Raw genomic sequence first — 18640 nt, forward strand, 5'->3', positions numbered from 1 at the left:
TATTGTAGGGACCAATTGACGTGTTTTGCGGAGCTGCTCCCCGCCTCATCATGGCCCAGAGATATCTGGACCACTGCTGGAATACTTGAGAGAACAATCTGACTAAAACTTACCGTCAAGAAGAAGCAGGTTGGGTGAGGCACTTGAGAGGTCAATAAGTGATATGCAAGGTGGTACCATTACCAGCTGCGTGTATGACATTCAGATGTGCAAAGACTTTGCTGACATACCATAAAACGTAAAAGTAATGTATGCAATGATGTCTGTAAGTTGGAAAAATTAATATTAAAAAAATGTGATTGTCATTTTTGTTTCCATTTATACGTCTATCCAATAAATACATGTACTCTCCTAGTACTTGCTCCAAATACATCTTCTATTCTCAAAACACGTTTCCTTTGGGTCTTACAATACGCAGTCAGAAATCTTTTCTTTTTGTATGTGTTCGTGAACACATACATTTGATTTTTAAACAGTTCCAAAGCTTCTCAGGGCCCACTGCCAAAACGTTTCGCATATTCCAGATGTGGCCCCATGGCTAAAGTAGCACAAACATAAGTGCAAAGAGAAGAAAAGGAGAAGAGCAAAAAATAGGAAAATATGCAACAGTTACACAAGAGAAAAAAGACACTTTATCTCAAACATAGAACAACTTTAGTAAAGTTAAGTAGATCGTGTAAAATCCATTCCGTTTTTTCCCCTTAATACATTTTTCATGATTATACCTTTTTTTTTTAACCATCAGTCACAACTTTGTAACCCAATGGAGCTACACTAGGTTTATAGTGATATATAAGTAGGGCTCCCTGTGTTATGGTATTTGTTTTTTGGTCATTTCCGTATGTATTTATCCATATTTATTTTTTGATAACTTTATCTGTATTTATACATATTTATTATGGGTTTTGTGACAAAGGTAAAGCTGAAACTGGTATATTTCCACATGTACTTAACCAATAAATATGCAGTCATGCTTGAATGCCTGCCGGGTTTTATTGCATGAACACCCGCAGAAGATAATTCAATGCACTTGTATCAAAATGTGCATATTTCAGTATCAGTCTTAAGCATAGCTACTGCTGTTTAAACCTCTTTTCTAAAATTCCTTTCTTTTTTAACCTCCTTAACTATCAATCCACACAGTTATTGAGCTGGCAGTCATGGCAAAGTGTATTTAGAATCACTCAAAAAGCACCCAATTCTCGTTTTTATCCACATTTAAAAATAAATACAGACAAGAAAATAAATGGTTTTCTGACTGTATTTATTTGTAAAGATCAGTAAAAACGGAATACAAGGAGCCTTATATATAATATTGTGGAAAGATATCTCATACTATAGTTGTTAAAGGAACTGATTAGAATTTTAAACATTCTGACATATTCAAAAACATAACTTCTTAATGTTTTCAGAAATTGTTTTATAACACATTTTATTGGGTTTTTATAATATATCAGGTAATGCAATACACGCAGTTAGCATACCAGTCATAAGTTCTGTTTTGGCATACATTGTGATGCATTTGAGTAGTGCCAATTATTGCAACTGCGTTCAATTAATAAAATAGATAAAATCGCGTCAGGAAGAACAGCTGATCAATTCCACCCTTTGATAGCTTAGTCTACCGAGTGAACCCATTTGAACAAGAAAAACAGTTAACTCCCCCACCCCCTTCCCCAACAGATGGAATCTTTCATTTAATTTTGGCAAGAGAAGGCAGCACGCTCTAACAGCAACTGTATAGCAAAGTCTTTTTGGGTTTGGTTGTCCATGGTGACGTAGCAAGGGAATGGGTCATGTGGGAATACTTTCTAATGCCAGCTCATATCTAGCAGTTGCAAGTGACATCCTTTGCAACAGTACTGGTCTCATTGATAGGCAGTGGCAGTTAAACCGTCGGCATATCAAGAGTTTTGAAGGATTCCAGGATGAGGTATCAGTCCATGGCTATAGGTTTTTTCGTAACCCATGATATTCTTCTCTTCAAAGGGAACCACTCTCTGCCATTCCACAACCCTCCACCTCCTCCCTCCAAGTTAGTAAAGGGTGGCAAGATGCTGATTTTCACCTCCCTGTTGACGAGAGTAGAGATCCAGAAGAAAGGTTTCAACTGTAAGGCAGGAGTCCCCTTCCAGCACCGCCTCAACACTGTGGTGATCTGCGTCCAGTAGGAAGATAGGGTGGGACATGTCCATAACATGTAGCAAATCAGCATCTTGTTCAGGACATATCGGGCATGCTCCTGGTACATTATGAAATATTGTGTGTAGTCTATGGGGCATAAGGATAAACACAGTATACAATCGTATATTGTATAAATTTGAATTTGGAATTGCGTGAAATTTTAGAGGGGGAATTCAAGAATAGAGCTCCATTCCTTGTCAAGTAGTTCCCTGCCTATATCTAATTTCCACTTATTTCGTAATTGTAACAGGGGAATCGATAGGTACATTCGAAGTCCACGATACACCCCTCGTATCAGGTCTCTGTCAGTGCCCATCAAATATAGTGAGTGGACTAGATCATGCGTGATGGGTTGGATCCCTCCCAGAGCCAAGTGTAGTTTAATATAGCGTACCAGGCCTGCATGTGTTAAGAAAAGTGTGTCCAGTAGCCCTTGTTCATTTACAAAGCCTGTGTGGATTAACAATGTCCCATCTCCGAACAGTGCTCCCACAGTTGTCACGCCTGCTTGTTCCAATGTGGACAGTCTGCGTTGTGTTAGCATGCCTGTAGGGGTCAGAAGGTCTAACAGCAGTATATTGGGGGCATAAGGGGTGGTCTGTACAGTGTACTTTAAGGCTCATTTCCAATATGTGAGTGCTACTTTAAGCAACAATGGAGCTATTGGTAGAATGCGCACTCCAGGGCACAGCAGTTGATTTAGTGCACCTTGGGTAATCATATGGGGCGTGCAGGTTACGGCCAGCCAGACAATATGAGAGCCATTGCAGTTGAGTAGCCAGACAGAAAGACCTAAAGTCTGGTGCTCCCACGTCTCCAGCATCTGATGGCAACTGTTATTTTGCAAGGCTTATACGTCGAATGCCGTTATCGAGTCTTCTAAAATAGAGTTCAATGTTTTAAAAAACTTTGCTAGAATTACCACTGGGAGATTAGCAAAGAAGTATAAAATATGCGGCAGCACCACCATTTTTGATATGGCGAGTCGTCCCACCACTGAGAGTGGGAGTGAGGTCCAAAATGCAACTTGAGAGCGCGTGGAGGGGATTACTTTTTGAAGGTTCCCCTCTAAGAGATCCTATGTGTCCCTATACACCTGATTCCCCAAATATTTTAATGTAGTGGGCGCTATTTGGATTTCCACATCTCCAAATGGGACTGCCTGTATTTGAGGGTTGTCCTTAAAAAAATGCATGGGATTTACCAAAGTGTATTGCCAACCCGGAAACTGATTCAAATACCATAAAAAATGTGGGCTACAGTTTGTAGATTTTCTTGGAGAGCTTTTATCTTCAATTTTTTAAAAACATTTTTTTATTTCAAGTCATTTTTATTGAGAACAAAATATACATAAGAAATGACCGATACATAAAATAAGTGATACATGAAATAAAATAAAATAAGTAAGTGATACATGAAGTGAAATACAATGAGTGATACAGGAATAGAGAGAAACTAAAATAAAATAAAGTAAAGGGGTCCGATTTGATATGATACATTCAAACATGGTGGCTGTTACATACACAAAGTTCAAGCTCAAGCACCAGATGGATTATGCAGTTCCAAAAATGATAAAGGAAAATGTGGCAATGGCAGTGTACTGAAATATGCATTACGAAATATTACAATTTATTACAGACAATTACATATCCTTGTAATACGTTACAATTACAGATTCTTCGCATTCAGTGTAAATAAATGCAGGACTATGGCGACACACTGGAGTTACACAAAGGAAATATACACAATATAGGAGTAGCAGAAGATATAGGGGATCGAATAAGAAAGACGAGGCGTCTATGGATTTCCAAAGTTTCTTATGGGATATGCGCCCAGGTGAGGTATGTAACGCCGGATTATCAGCGCCTCTTAGGAAGGTCAGCCACTCTTGCCAGGTTTTAAAAGACACTTCATTGGCGTTCTTCCATTTACACAGTACGACCTTGCAGGCCAAGGTGAGCAAGAGATCCAGTAGCTGATGGTCATAATCGTTAACTAGTTTCAGATCAAGAACACCTAGGATGATGTATGAGAATTCCCTAGGCGGTTTGCTGTTAAAAATGTGTTCTATACAGCCGAAAATTTTCCCCCAATATAACTGTAAGGAGGGGCAAGTAAAAAGCATAAGAGCGAGGTCTCCGATAGCTGAATTACAGTTCCAGCATGTCGGGCTTTCTCTTAAGTGAAGTTTAAAAAGCCTTTCTGGGGTCCAGTAAGTTCAATTAAGTAACATATATTTGGTCTGAGACAAGATAGGGGAGATTTTATTCGAGAAGGCTGTGCCAAATATTTTGTCCCAGTCGAACGTGAGGATGGTGGAAGTGGGTTCTGATTCCCATTTATATTCATTTTGTTTGTGCGTTTTCCTTGGGAGAGGAAGGAGGAGTTTGTATGTTTTATAAACAAAGTGGCCGGTTTCCATAATACGTGGTACTCGAGTCATAAGCCACGGAGCAGAGGGTTTAAAACAGCGCGTCGAGAGGAGAACTTTTAATTTCAGAAAGTCCTAAAAATCCATAGGCGATAGATTATACATGGACTTAAGTGTTGAGAAAGGCAAAGGTTGTGTTCCATCATAGAGGTCTCTTATTAGGTTAATGCCTTTCTTAGACCAGGATTCCCAGTGGAGAGATTTCCCTTCCAACTTAAGGGAGGGATTCCGCCACAATGAGGCCAAATTATACTTCTTGATTCCTAAGGTCAATTTGCCTGTTTGTTCTAGTCTCAATAGGGCACGCCTAGTGTTAAGGAGAATGTATTTAGAGTGAGGCAGGTGTGATAGGTCCTTGTGAGAAGGGCAGCGAAAGGCACACTGTCGATGAGTGATTTTTCTATTTCTAACCATATCGCAGTATAATCCTGATTTGCAGTCAGCCAATTCGCTCCCTGTTTGCATAGAAATGCTGTCTGATCATTCCTGAAGTTGGGGAGACCCAGACAGCCTTGTCCTTTAGTTATCTGCAGCTTAGTCAGAGATATTCTGGGCTTCTTCCCCTGCCACAAGAATGTACTAAAAAGTTTATCGACCTTGGTTAGAAAATCAGAAGAGAAAGTCATCGGTAACATGCTTGCTAGGTAATTCACCAAAGGAGTCACCATCATTTTCAGTGTTTCAGACCTTCCCCACCATGTGAGGTATTTAGGTGACCCCCCATCAAGTAGGTTGGAGATTTTTTTGAGGGTCAGATCTTTGTTAGTGTGAAGGGTGGAGATTAGGTCTTTGTCAAAGTCCAGACCTAAATAGTTAAAGCATTTTGGCTGCCAGGTCAGGCCTTAATCACCTACCACCTCTTTGTTACCCAGGTTATTTAGGAGTTTTACTTCAGTTTTATCTTTGTTTAATTTGTATCCTGATACACGGGAGAAGTTTTCGATTGTGGACATGAGGGCAGGGATAGCTTCTTCTGCCCTCGCCGAGACGACTAAGACGTCATCGGCATAGGCAGTAAGTTCTACCGTATGGTCGTTAAAATGGATACCTGAAATACAGTCATTGTTCCTTATATGGAATAAGAATGGTTCGATGGCGAGTAAAAATAACGAGGGGGAGAGGGGACACCCCTGCCTAGTTCCTTGTTGTAATTGGAAGGATGAGGAGAATGAGCCTCCCACCCTGACTCTAGCTGAAGGGTTGAAATAAAGGGACATTACCATCCTTATAAAATTTCTGCCAAGGCCAAACTTATCGAGCACCGCTTCCAGATATATCCAATCGACTTTATCAAAGGCCTTCTCAGCATCAAGTGTTATTGCTACCGTGGGGGTTACTGCAAATTTGGCCTTTTCTAATACATGGGCTAAAACCCTTGTGTTGTCACTGGAAAGTCTATTCTTTAAGAAGCCTACCTAGGAGGGATGGACCAACTTGGGCAGGACCTTTTGAAGGCAGTTGGCCAGGATCATCTCAATTAGCTTACAGTCCAAGTTGATTAGGGAGATTGGCCTATAATTTTTAGGGACTGTAGGGTCCTTCCCTTCCTTAGGCAACACGGCAATGATGGCTTCAGACAGTGTACCCGTGATCGTACCTGTGTCGTTAAATTCGTTAAACACATGTAAAAGTGGCGGAGACAGGAGAGAAGGGAAGCATTTATAAAATTTCGCGCTGAACCCATCTGGCCCAGGAGCCTTCCCACACTTTAACGATTTAATCGCTATTTCTATTTCCATGAAAGTTATTGGATTATTAAGCTCTGTTTGTTCCTCGAGAGGGAGGGATGGTAGATCCCAATCCTTTAGGTACTCTTGGATTTTAGTTGTTTCTATCTCCCAGGTCTTGGAAGACAGAGTGCTATAAAAATCTTTAAATATGTCTGCAATCTTATCAGGGTCTGTGAATGACACACCATTATGGTCTTTTTTACTGTTGATCGTGCTCTTTTGTACCTTACATTTTAGATATGCAGCTAAACTCTTACCAGCCTTGTTCGATTCACAGAGCTTGAACCTCTTCTGCCTGTTGAGCCAGATCCCTGCTCTTTTGCTTATTATTTTATTATATTCATATGTCTTACTGGCCAGTTCATTCAGAGTTGCATTGTCCCTATTTATCATATGTTTTCCTTCCAGGGCTGAGATCTCTTTTTCTAATTCCTCAAGGGACTTATTATGTTCTCTATTTACTGCTGACCTAATTTTGATGATCACCCCCCTAATGGGGCTTTTCAGAGCTTCCCAACGAGTTAGGTCTGAGGTCTCTCCCCTCTTATTGTGTTCTAGATTGTTGTGAATTGCAGTTTCTATGATTGTCCTGTGTTGGTCTTTATCCAACACTTTGTCATTTAGTCTCCAGATGGATTGACGGTTGGGCGGTTTTACATTGGAGATGGATAATGAGATACAAGAGTGGTAGAGAGGTAGCATTACTCGTGATAAGGAGGTAATCAATGCGTGAGTATGAATCGTGGGGTGGTGAGTAGAACGTATATTCTCTACCTACAGGGTTTTGTAACCGCTAGGAGTCTACTAAATTGAAGCGAGCGCACAGGTTAGTAAAGGCTTTATGGGATTTATTACTATGGTAGGCGCATCTGGAGTCCCTATCGAGAGTCGGGTCTAGGGTTAGATTAAAATCTCCAGCCAGGAGATGGACGGCAGAATCTGGGATAGTTTCAATTTGTTTAGTGAGGTTGTTCCAGAAGTTCAGATCGCTTGTATTAGGGGCATAGATATTCGTGACGTAAAATTCCGTGTTATCTTTAAGCAATTTAGTCGTAACCCACCTTCCATTAGTGTCCGCTGTGAAGGATACCAGATCAACATTTGATGTCTTTGCGATCAGCGTCAGAACACCGTTTTTCTTTCCAATTGCTTCAGAGCCTACCACCTCATTATAGAATCTATTTCTAATTGTATTAAATTGTTTTGAGTCAATCTTTGTCTCTTGTAGAAGGATTATAGCTCCTCTTTGCATTCGAAGGTAATCCAGAATCTTCTGCCGTTTAATCGGTTGGTTGAGACCTTTGACATTAAGTGAAATTATTTTCAGGTTGTCCACCTTAGTGGTACCTACCGGAGTATTAATTGTAGTGTGCGACATTCTGAGTACATTAGAAGATTAAACCAATTCAGAACAACAACACTGCCAATGATGACGCCCCTCTTTGGTCGTTCCCAGCTGGGAATCATTACCATCAGGATGTGTGGGTCTAAGTACAAATGTAACGTATGGAGAGCATAATTGTGTTGCCACATATCAGGTAACTGTAAGTAACCTGTTGGCCTTACGCGCCACATGGGTGTTCTTAAACAAAGGGGCCTTATCCTGCGGTTCGGCCAGTTGTGACTCGGAGTGTGTTGAGCTGACCTAAGAGGCAAATGGTAGACAAAGCAATCAACGAGCATAAGGCAATTATTACTTGTGAGACAGTAAATAGCGGCACTTGAGCATTGAGAGTTTGAACAGTCGGACCACGATAGACAGCAAATAATGACGACATATGGAAAAAACCAAGCAAAAGTCAAACCCCTCCCCCCCAAACATGCCCCTCCCATCCCACCCATCCTACCCTGAATGAATTTAGCAGGCATGGTGACGAGGGAAAACAGCTTCCCTCCCATGGCAATGAACAAAAACCATAGTGAAATCTAAAAACTGGACCAACATTCAAAACATTGGGTGCATAGATAAGTGTAACCATAAACTAGTACAGTCTAACGAAAATAATTTGTGACATAAGTAAAGTAATGCGTCTTCTCTAATGCGTCTTCTCTAAGGATGTATGACATTACAACGCATGCTTTTACATCGCATGCCTTTACAACGCTGTTTTTACAACGCATGCCTTTACAACGCATAGTGCTTTGGGGTGCTGGATAGTGAATAGTTTAATTTACTATTCCAACTCCAGTCCCCGTGGATAGTAGGGAAGGTGTTGGATAGTAAATTAAATCTATTCCCTATCCTAGAGCGCCCCCCAGCGCAATGCGTTGTAATGGTTTGCGTTGTAAATACCGCGTTGTAAAGGCACTATGTTGTAAAAGTTGCGTTGTAAAGGTTGTTTACCCTTCTCTAATCACAGACCCGCAGGCTAGTGACTATATCAGTAACAGACTATTTCAGTAACATTGGGTGCATAGTTAGGTGTGACCATAAACTAGCACAGTCCAACGGAATTAATCATGACACAAGTAAGGCAATGCGTCTTCTCAACTGCGTCTTCTCTAATCACAGTCCCGCAGGCTAGTGGTTATATCAGTAACAGACTAAATCAGTAGCAGATTAGTGACTATAACAGTAACATATAATATAACGTAGACATCAAATGGCCTGTGTATAAAGATAACAGTTCCTGCACAAGTACACCAGACAATGGTATGACGGTTGATCCCATCAATAACAGAAAATAGCGGTGATATTGCCGCATCAAACACCTAGCTGGTAAACAGACATGGTATACAGAAATAGTAGACAGTCATTGAAAGCATTCGTAGTAAGCAATAACAGGACTTATGAAGAATGTGTTAATTAGGAAGCGTAGACATATTCTTAACCTATTAAACGAGGAACTGGTAAAATTCAAAGGATACTCATGTAGGAGCAGCTGCAGGATCCGGCGTCGTCGTGTCCATACGGGTTTCCTCTGGGCCATCAAGGAATCGTTTGAGTTTCTGAGGGTCCATAAAGATTCGAGGAGTACCTTGGATGACCACTCGAAACTTTGCTGGACCCACAAATCCAAATTGGTAACCCAGCGAATGTAGCTTCGGACGGAGAGCAAGAAAGCCCTTTCTTATATCAACTGTCTCCTTGCTGTAATCCTGGGAAATGAATATCTTACTGGATTTTCATAGGATATGGTTGTTTTTACGTACAAAGGATAAAATCTGTTCAACATGTTGATATCGTAGGGGTTTGCAGACAATTGGCCTGGGTCCTTTTTGGTTCGGAGTGACTCTACTGGGAACTCTATGAGCCCTGTCAAATTCAAGCGGTTGGTGAAAAGTGAGGTTAGTTGCTTGCGAGAACCATGACTCCAAGAAGGAAACACATGAGCTGAAGGCTTCCTCCGAGCCCTCCGGTATGCCAAAGATGCGTAGGTTCCCCCTTCGATTCCTGTCTTCCAGCTCAGAAAGCCTCCTTGACATGTGGTCTGAGGCTACAGAAAGGTTTTTGAGGGATTTGCAGACTTTTGTCTCGGAATCTTCCAGACGGCTTATCCTTCCTTCCGATTTAGTTAGTCTGGAGTTGGTATCTCGAATATCTTGTCTAATAGCTATGATTTCTTCCTTCGTGGATTTCGCCAGGTCATGCACCTCCGCAAGTTTATTTAGTATTATATCCATTGTGCCGTTGATGTCTTTCCTACCCTTGATAGGTGAAACCGGCGCAGGTGGGTCAGCCTTGAACCTCTTAAGATTTTTTGCCTCCTTCTCGCTCATGGTGCTCTCACGCAAGGGACAGGATATTTACACACCCTTTGTTACACAGAAATGCTGCACGAGAATGACTGAAAAACAGGGTCCACGATTGGTCAGAGCTCAAGGTCTCCAGTCGGAGCGCTGTGATGGTAAAGGTTCCTCTATCACACTATCTGAGAGACATGCCCGAGAGCTGGTGAAATTGTGGAGGATAAGCAGTGTCACGAGGCAGCCACCTCTAGGTTAATATTCGGCGTCATGCATACAAAATCGTGCATAGCCTCTTGTATCAGAGCCGCTTAGGATGAGTTTCGGAAGGATGACTAAGGGCCACTGGTATTTAGTATTATAGTCACAGGTATCAGAAACTTGACATGGTTAAGTGTGGTAGGTAACATCAATGCAGAGGGCCTGACAGGCACATGGTTAGCACGGGATGACAGGAAATGCACCAGTAGAAACCAGCAGGCACCATTGATTGAATAGGTCTTCGAGCCTCCTCCTTAGCTTTCCAAGTTTAGCGACTGCACCATTTTTCGTGTATGTATTAAAGGTTCAGAAAGTACCTGTGAGGGTGTGCTTTATAGAGAGCTCAGGCCTTAGAAGGTGGAGTTGTACCAGCAGTGGAGAAGGGAAAGGTACTGATGTAAGACATGAGACATCTTCAGGCCCTGTCAGAGAATAATCGCAGGTGGACCAAAGGTTTCTAAATTAGCACCAACGACAGTCTAGTGCCGCCTGCTAACATCGAGCAACATCAAGCAACAAAAATGGGACTGTTCCATTAACCAGTTGTGCTCAAAATTGCCTCCTATATGCCTCAAATATGCAGAGTTACCAGGGAGCACCCTCAAACATTTTCAATCTTTGCGATCAGCCGTTGCGGTCGTGATCTGCAAGTGCGCTCTGATATGCCTCTAACGTAACTCCTTCAAACACCAAGGACGGCCGCCATTATCCCGTCAATGTACTCAGTAAGCCAGACGCCGAGTGCGCCTGCCATTTTCTCCACTAACGCCATCCTCCGTGAGCATGCCCGTGAGTCGACACATGTGAGCCCCAGCGCAGAGCCCCAGACATCGGCGCAGGTAAGCGATCATTTAGGGGCAGATAGTGCGGCTACAAACATTGTGGGATCGCTTCGCTTCACTTTAAGCGCTGGGTGTGTCCGCCATTTTATGAGTGAGCGCGGGTATTGGCGAGTTCTTGGGGAGGTTGTCAGATGGTGAAAGACGTGCTCACCGGGCCCACGTACTAGCCGAAAGCTCCGAAGGGTGTCGGGGATCGCCAGCAGTCACCTTTAGGTGTCCGGTCGATCTCAGCCGCTGCGGGAGCTCCGCAGCCTTCTCGTTGCTGGCAGCACTCCGGGCTCTGGGCCCCAGGCTCCGGGGCTTTTCAGGGTTTTGGGGTTTCCGTAGCACAGGACCCTCGTTTCGCCGCCAAAGACCAGCTATGAGCGAGTCTTCATTTTCCGATTGTGGAATCTGGTGTCAGCGACAACTTTGCACCGGATTTAGTGGTCAAAAAGGAGAAGGAACTTGTCGCCACGGGAGGAGGTGAAGCCCTAAGCCGCCATTTTCTCCGGCATCCAAACCACGCCCTTTCTTGGAGATCTTTGGTGTAGATTATGATATTGTCTGCATATAGAGACACTGAGTGAACCACAGGCCCAATGGAGAGATCCCACTCTTGAGCTTTGTGGCATAACCTCTGTGCTAGTGGTTCCAATGCGAGCACAAATAACATGGGGAGAGTTGGCACCCCTGTCTGGTGCCTCGTTGTACTGGGTAGGCTTTCGAAATATGGACTCCTGTATGTGCTCTAGCTGTGGGAGAGCGGCATAAAGGCGTAATCCATCGAAGAAAGCTGAGGTGAATACCAAACCATCTGAATGTTTTCACGTATTAGGCTAGATCTCACCTGTATTATAATGAGCAACCTTCTCATCTCTTAATAGTTCTAGAGGTATATTACTTAATCTATACTTAATTTACAAGCTTTTTAAATCCCACATTTTCAAAATATAAACATAAGGAAATGTAAATTGCAAGAATATTTGTTTTGTGAGATTTATTTTATCATCTTTATAGAAGAGGAAATTCAACTTCTTCATAGACACATCTGAAAGTATAACTTTCTTGGGTCACAGGATAGAGCTAGGTTGAAATTATAAATAAACAAAAGGATATCTGCATAGCAATATATAAGTTAAGACATATCATTATTATTGACCCTTATCATTAAATATAAGAGGCTCATTTCTTACCTTATCCTAGGCCAACAGTTCTTCGAACACCCCTTAGGAACCCAGAAGAAAGGGAGATGTTCTGGCATTGTATTAGCTTGCTTCCTGAGATCTGAAGTCTTTAAGTGGGAAATATTATCAGTTAGACACCCACAACTCTAATCCATCATCTCATTACATGCTTATCCCCCTTAGAAAGACACCACTACCATACGGATTTTTCAAATATCAAAATGCAGATTGGTTCTAATAATCTTCAGCAAGTATGTCAATCTAATTTTGTTAGGATAATATTAGTCTACAACATCACTGAGTGGAGCAAATATTTTCTAAGGAAGATTGATCTACTAATATAACTTATTAGGCATTAGTTCAGCACGGTTCAAGAGGTTTAAAAAACGAATCCCCTTTTAAATCAAATTAATTGATGTCTTACAAATATGAGCCTTGATGTGAGCATCCTCTTAGCTGCCCTTACAATCGGCATTTCATTTTCTTGTACAGCACACACTGTGGCCACCTTGAGAGGTGCATGGCTCCCACTTTTTAATTGCGGCAATCCATGGGTTTAGTATCCCATTTTTAATGTGTTGACAGTTTGCTTCTTTCCCAGCTTTAATTTGAGTTATTCTTTAAGTTAAAGCCTGTCAGGTGAGAAAGGGGTTGTTGGACCCCAGTTTATCTTTTTTCATTGCCCCCTTATTATTCACCTTTTGAGGCGTGTCTGCACTCATCTAGAGCGAGCCACACCCCTCTAGTCGCTCCTTGTAGAGGACCGAGTAGCATGTCTGCGCAGCATCCTCTGTGCTGCCCTTACAATCGTTATTTCATTTCCTTGTAGGGCACACATTGTGGCTATCTTGGGAGGTGCCTGGCTCTTGCTTTTTAATTGCTTCAATTCATTGGTTTATTAGCCTGCTTTGAATGTTTTTATGAGTTTGCTTCTTTCCCACCTTTAATTCAGTAATTCTTTAATTTGCCTGTATTCTTACTTCACAATGGAGCCTGTGAGGTGAGAAAGGGATTACTGGACCACAGTTCATCTTTTTTCATTGTCCCCTTGCTTTTTTGCATTCTGAAGCATGTGTGCGCTCTTCTGTAGCCGGCCACAGTCACGCCCCTCTATGCTGGCCCGTTAAAAGAACCGGGTAGCGCATCTGCGTCACAGGCACGCCTAAGGTAAGCATGTCTATGCCTATCCTTTGCCAGATTGCGCCATGCACCAGGATCCCTGTTTTTTTTTAACCTGGCCTACATGAGGGTGAGCTGATGGACCATTGGTGTAAAGGTAGGCAAAACTGTTGTGAGGTCTATAATTGTAACTCAAACATAAGATAGTTTAGTTGCCTCGCTTGTAATTATGCTTTCAGTCTCAATCCAACTTGTTGTGTGTGGTAAACGAAGGAGGCAGACACTGTGAGTAGATCTTGAAAGCTTTAATCAAGTACAGGACAAGGATGGGAGCGGACTCTTCCAAGCAGGTCCGGTAAATGACTCACTTGAAAGAGAACACTCACATTCAAACAAAGACATGGAATACATGAATAAGTACATTCTTAAATGACTAGACCGTACAGCATTTACAACACATCTTCTCCCTTTCCAATGGCTAGACAAAACAGAATAAATGAACTTAAAAAAACTAAAAAAACTGGGACTGGAGCAAGACTTTCAATGAACAAAGTCTTTGAGGTGGGTAGGTGGTCTGTGACACCTCACAGAACATAAGCAACAAGGAGACTCAGGGCCCGGTAAAGACCCATTCGTTTGAGAAGCACACAAACTACCTGATGATCCACCAACAGGAATCACAGAGTCACCCCTGCCAACTGTGGTCCCAGACAACATGGAACAGGGGACACTCTCAAACTCTTGAGCCAGGACATAACCACTACTACTGAGAGGACTTTCCTGTTGACTAAAACCTCAAGAGAGACTTTGGGCAGCAAAGAATCCCTCTCTTAAAGCAGCCATTGATTTAGCTAAAAACGTTGAACAATCTGAAGGATGCATGAAGGAGCTCGAAAATCTCAGCCATGCTATTTCTGAAGTTTCTGATCGCGACCATAAAGCATTTAATACAGTGTGCTAGAAACAACTCACTGTTAACCCTCTCACATTCTACCAAGATTTCAGTATGCTTACCTGATTCGCTCACCTGTGTGTTGCTGAACACCAGATCTCCTATTAAAAATAAGCATGAATTTGCAGAGTTCATGGACACCCATACCTCAGATTTAGTATTCCTTGCAGAGACCTAGACTGATGCTTTGTCGGACCCAGAGCTGAGAGTTGCAATTTCTGAAGGCTATGATATATCCATTTGGACGCTGAAGCCAATGTTTGCTTTTAAATGTAATGACATCACTGCTTTTAATGCCACTTTGGTGTATTGTCTAACTCGTCTGAGATACCAATTTATTATATCTGTTCAGACCTTTATGGAGTCCTGTATGGAGTTTCCCAACTTCAGCCTACTGGAGGACTTTAATTTTCATTTGGAGCTTGAAGAAAAAACTGAGACTGAGCATGTGATTGAACGCCTTTGCAGTTTCAACCTTATTCAGTTAGTTAATCAACCTGTTTGTATGTCTGTGTACCTCAGGTGTGCTTCGACGCCAGATTACTAATACCTAATGGTTTTCCTCCACCCGCAGACATACAAACAATTTAAACCAGAGCTAGTTCTCATTGATTGCTAACATATAAACTCGGAAAATGGACTAGCCTCTCTAGTTCTCCTCTTCTGTATTAAGTTTTGAAAAAGCTTTAGCTCTGATATGGTCGGATCATAGAGCAGTGTTTTTCAAATTCGAAGGTCCAGCCAATAACTCATGTTCACTTATTCTTCTAAGTCTATTAAAATCCGCCCTTGGCATAAAATAGGCAGTTCTGAACTTCATAGTGTATTAAAAAATCATAGCCCAGTAATAGCTACTAACATAGAAGCTGCCACTACCAATTTTACTAATTGGATAGACCCTGCAGTTATTCAATTAGCCGCCAGAAAAACTCATCATAAGAAAAGTCCAACTACTACACAGAAAAATGAGCACCGCCAAAGATTCTACGAGATAACTTTTTTAAGGCCATTACGAATCTCTCAAATTGCAACAATAGTAAAATCTTTACCCCTGATCAAGCCTTCTGTAATAAGGGGGCAGCGTATTTAAAAACAAAGGTAAATGGCGTTTATGAGGAATTTTCCTCCAATCATGATGCTAACACTCCAGTGGATCCTTTGTATTCTTTTACATTCCCTTGATTGCTTCACGATAATGCTGACTGCACCTAAAATATCCTTGATAGCTTCACTCCTTTAACTGAAGACAGAGTAGTAAGACTTTTGGTGACTACTAAGTCAGGTTTTCTTTTGGATCCTTGCCCACCCTACGTATTGTAAATGGTCTCCAGCATGACCTTTGTGCATCCTATGGAACTCCTGAACAATGTTCCGGCTCCAGGCCAATTTACAGTAGCCTGGGAAATGGAAACTGAACTTCCTCTTTTAAACATTGATCCAGGTAACATTAAAAATTAACAACCCATTTCCCACTTACTGTTGCCGGTGAAAATATTGGAAAAGGCTGTTAATGAGGTTGCGATGTCCTTAAATGATGCCAACACTTTTTTGGGATCTATCACAATAGGCTTTGGACCTCAGCATTGCAGAGAATCAGCCTTAGTTGCTGCTACTGAGGAGATTTGAATGCTGGAAGACAAGGGAGGGAGGGATGCACTGATTCTCCTCGAACTCTCTGCTGTGCTTGATATGATGATTCATTCTTTGCTTACTAACCGGCTAGACAGAATCGGGATCCGAGGCACAGCCCTCACGGTCCTTAGTTCTTTTCTATCCATCAGAGAACATATGGTTGCCTTTGGGGGTTATACTTCTTATCCATTTGTGTTCCCTGTGGGGTGCCTCAGGAATCATCATAAGCCCCACTCTTTTCAACATCTACGTCGCCCCCTTGGCAAAATGTATTCGGTTCCGTGTTTTCTCTGCAGTCTCTTACGCCGATGACACACAAATGATTGTGCCAATTTCATCTGACCATGATGAGGCCACCAATAAGTTTAAAAACTGTTTGGCACATTTTGTAATTTGGATGTTGGAAAACTGTCTTAACCTGAATTCCGAGAAAACTGAGGTGCTCCTTTTCGGAAATATCTCGTTCAGGAATACCTCATGGTGGTCCTCCAATCTTGGCCATCTCTGGCTCAGAGAGTGAAGAATTTGGGGGTTATATTTGATGGTCAGCTCTGTTGTTCTGGGAAAATTAATCATACCCCAACTCTCAGCTTTTACTTACTCAAGGTCTTGAAAAAGGTTTTTCCTTATATCGCTCCAGATCTGCAATAAATGGCCATTGTGGCCCTTGTCCTTTCCATAATTGACTATTGCAATGTGTCATATCTAGGAATTTGAAATGCTAGCAATTGTAGCACCAATCCTTGCAAAATATGACAGCTGATCTGCTTCTAAAAATTCCCAAATTTTTCTATTTCACAGAGTATCCGTGGCCTTCATTGGCTACCTGTCTGTGAGAGGGTCAAATTTAAAGCGTTGGGCATGGTCCCCAAAGCACTTTACAAAACTGGTCCTCTCTACCTTCAGAAAATTTTCTTTTGGCATGTCCCCAGTTGTAATCTCAGTTCAGGTGCAGCTAAATTAGTGGCCATTCCGAGAATGAGTAGGCGCCCCCCTCGCCTAGAGGAGGGGCGCCCTTAGTCGCGCCATGAAACCGAGCCTTTTAGTTTGATGGGCTTGTTTTGGATGGTCAGATTCCCAGTGACGTTTGGGCGCATGTATAGAAACCGAAACTTACATGAATATGATTATATAAGGCGGTGTCCATGGGGTCTCCTCCTCTTTGTCTCCTTGGACCCATGGAAGCCGTGTGATCGTCAGAAACCACCCTCCCACCCGGCAGAAAAGCAAGGCAGAGCGCGGCGCTGCACTGACAGTTAACACCACAAGGGGCATGCACAGCAATGGAGGTTCAGCGATTGGATGGACCCCAAGAGGGGCTACGATGGAACTGTGCATTGGATAGGCGGTGAGGGGACTGACCTGCAGGTGGTCCTGGACTCTACTGCCGAGGGTAGGTGCAAGGAACGGGACTGACCTGCCGGTGGTCCTGTCTCTACTGCCCTATCCCGCAACGTATGGACTGTGTGGACTATTTGGGAGGATGCTTGTTTCAGGTACCTCGGTGGGCCGGTGCGTTATGCAGTGCCCTGTATTTCAAGTAATGCAATGTTTGCTGTAGTGCGTTGGGTACTGCCGGCACAATGTGCGCAGCTGAGTGGGTAGACCGAGTCGGTCAACAAATATAAGTACATGTGTATCGCAAAGCTGAAATAAATTATAGCCTATGCCTAATTTTCTTACTGCCTTTGATTTGTGTATGTCGCAAAGGCTGTTGCTATGAATATTGATACATATCGAAATAATACTTAATCCAATCCCGTAGAGGTTGTGTAGATGTATATGATTAATGTGAATAAAGTCTACGCCTTGAACATCATAACCGATTCTGTATATTCTTGGGCGCTGAGGGGTGTCAGAAGTGAAGGGGACTGAGTGTTTCATTGTGCGCGTACTATAAACAAAGCTAGATGGGGAGGCAGAAGCTTCTCTTTCTCAGCATGTAAGCTTTGGAACACTTAGCCTCTCTCTTTGAGATCACAACCCAACCAGATGCGTTTTAGGAAAATGTTAACGGCTTGGCTTTTCTTCTCCCTTACCATGTAGGCTTCTTATGGTTTCTTGTAGGACGCTAGGGCCAAGAGGTCTCAGCAATCGCACGCTTTATAAAATCTTTACATACTTACTTTAACTCTGCTAAACACATCCAGTTTAGTTTAATTTCTAAACTCTAAGCTGCTTCGTGATTTAACCGTCAGAAGCCTGCATTTGATTTTTTTTAAAGGGAAGATGCCAGCTTTAGAACTTCTCATAAACATAAAATCATTCATGCCTCATCTCAGGGCTGTTAGGGGCAAGAGATGGACAGGCACTGCTTGGCATCAAATCCATCCTCTGCTTTGAGGCTCCTTGACAAAGACTGTATCTTTGCCCGCCAAACATTTCACCAGTGTGCATGAATGCATGTATTTGTTGACTTGTGTGCATGTGTCTATGTTTGTGTTACTTATTGTGTATGGAAGCCAAAGCGCATTCATGCTTGTATTTGTTGACTTGTGTGCACATGTGGGGTGTATGTTTATCATTTGTTGTGTACAAAAGCCTATATGTTTGATCAAGGTGCTTAGGCGCCTGTGTCTCTATTGGTTTGTGTTGTGGGTGTCTGTATACCTGTAGGTGTACATGCACTATATGCA

The 18640-nt window shown here is 42.4% G+C and overlaps 1 protein-coding gene across 3 annotated transcripts in view; it reads left to right on the forward strand.

The window, feature by feature from the left end:
* The window catches only part of LOC144799345 (SLAM family member 9-like), a 465872-nt gene that overhangs the window by 344277 nt on the left and 102955 nt on the right, over positions 1–18640 (forward strand). The gene's annotated exons all lie outside the window — the stretch shown is intronic.

Source organism: Lissotriton helveticus, chromosome 12 (assembly GCF_964261635.1).
Source record: "Lissotriton helveticus chromosome 12, aLisHel1.1, whole genome shotgun sequence".
Lineage (NCBI taxonomy): Eukaryota > Metazoa > Chordata > Amphibia > Caudata > Salamandridae > Lissotriton > Lissotriton helveticus.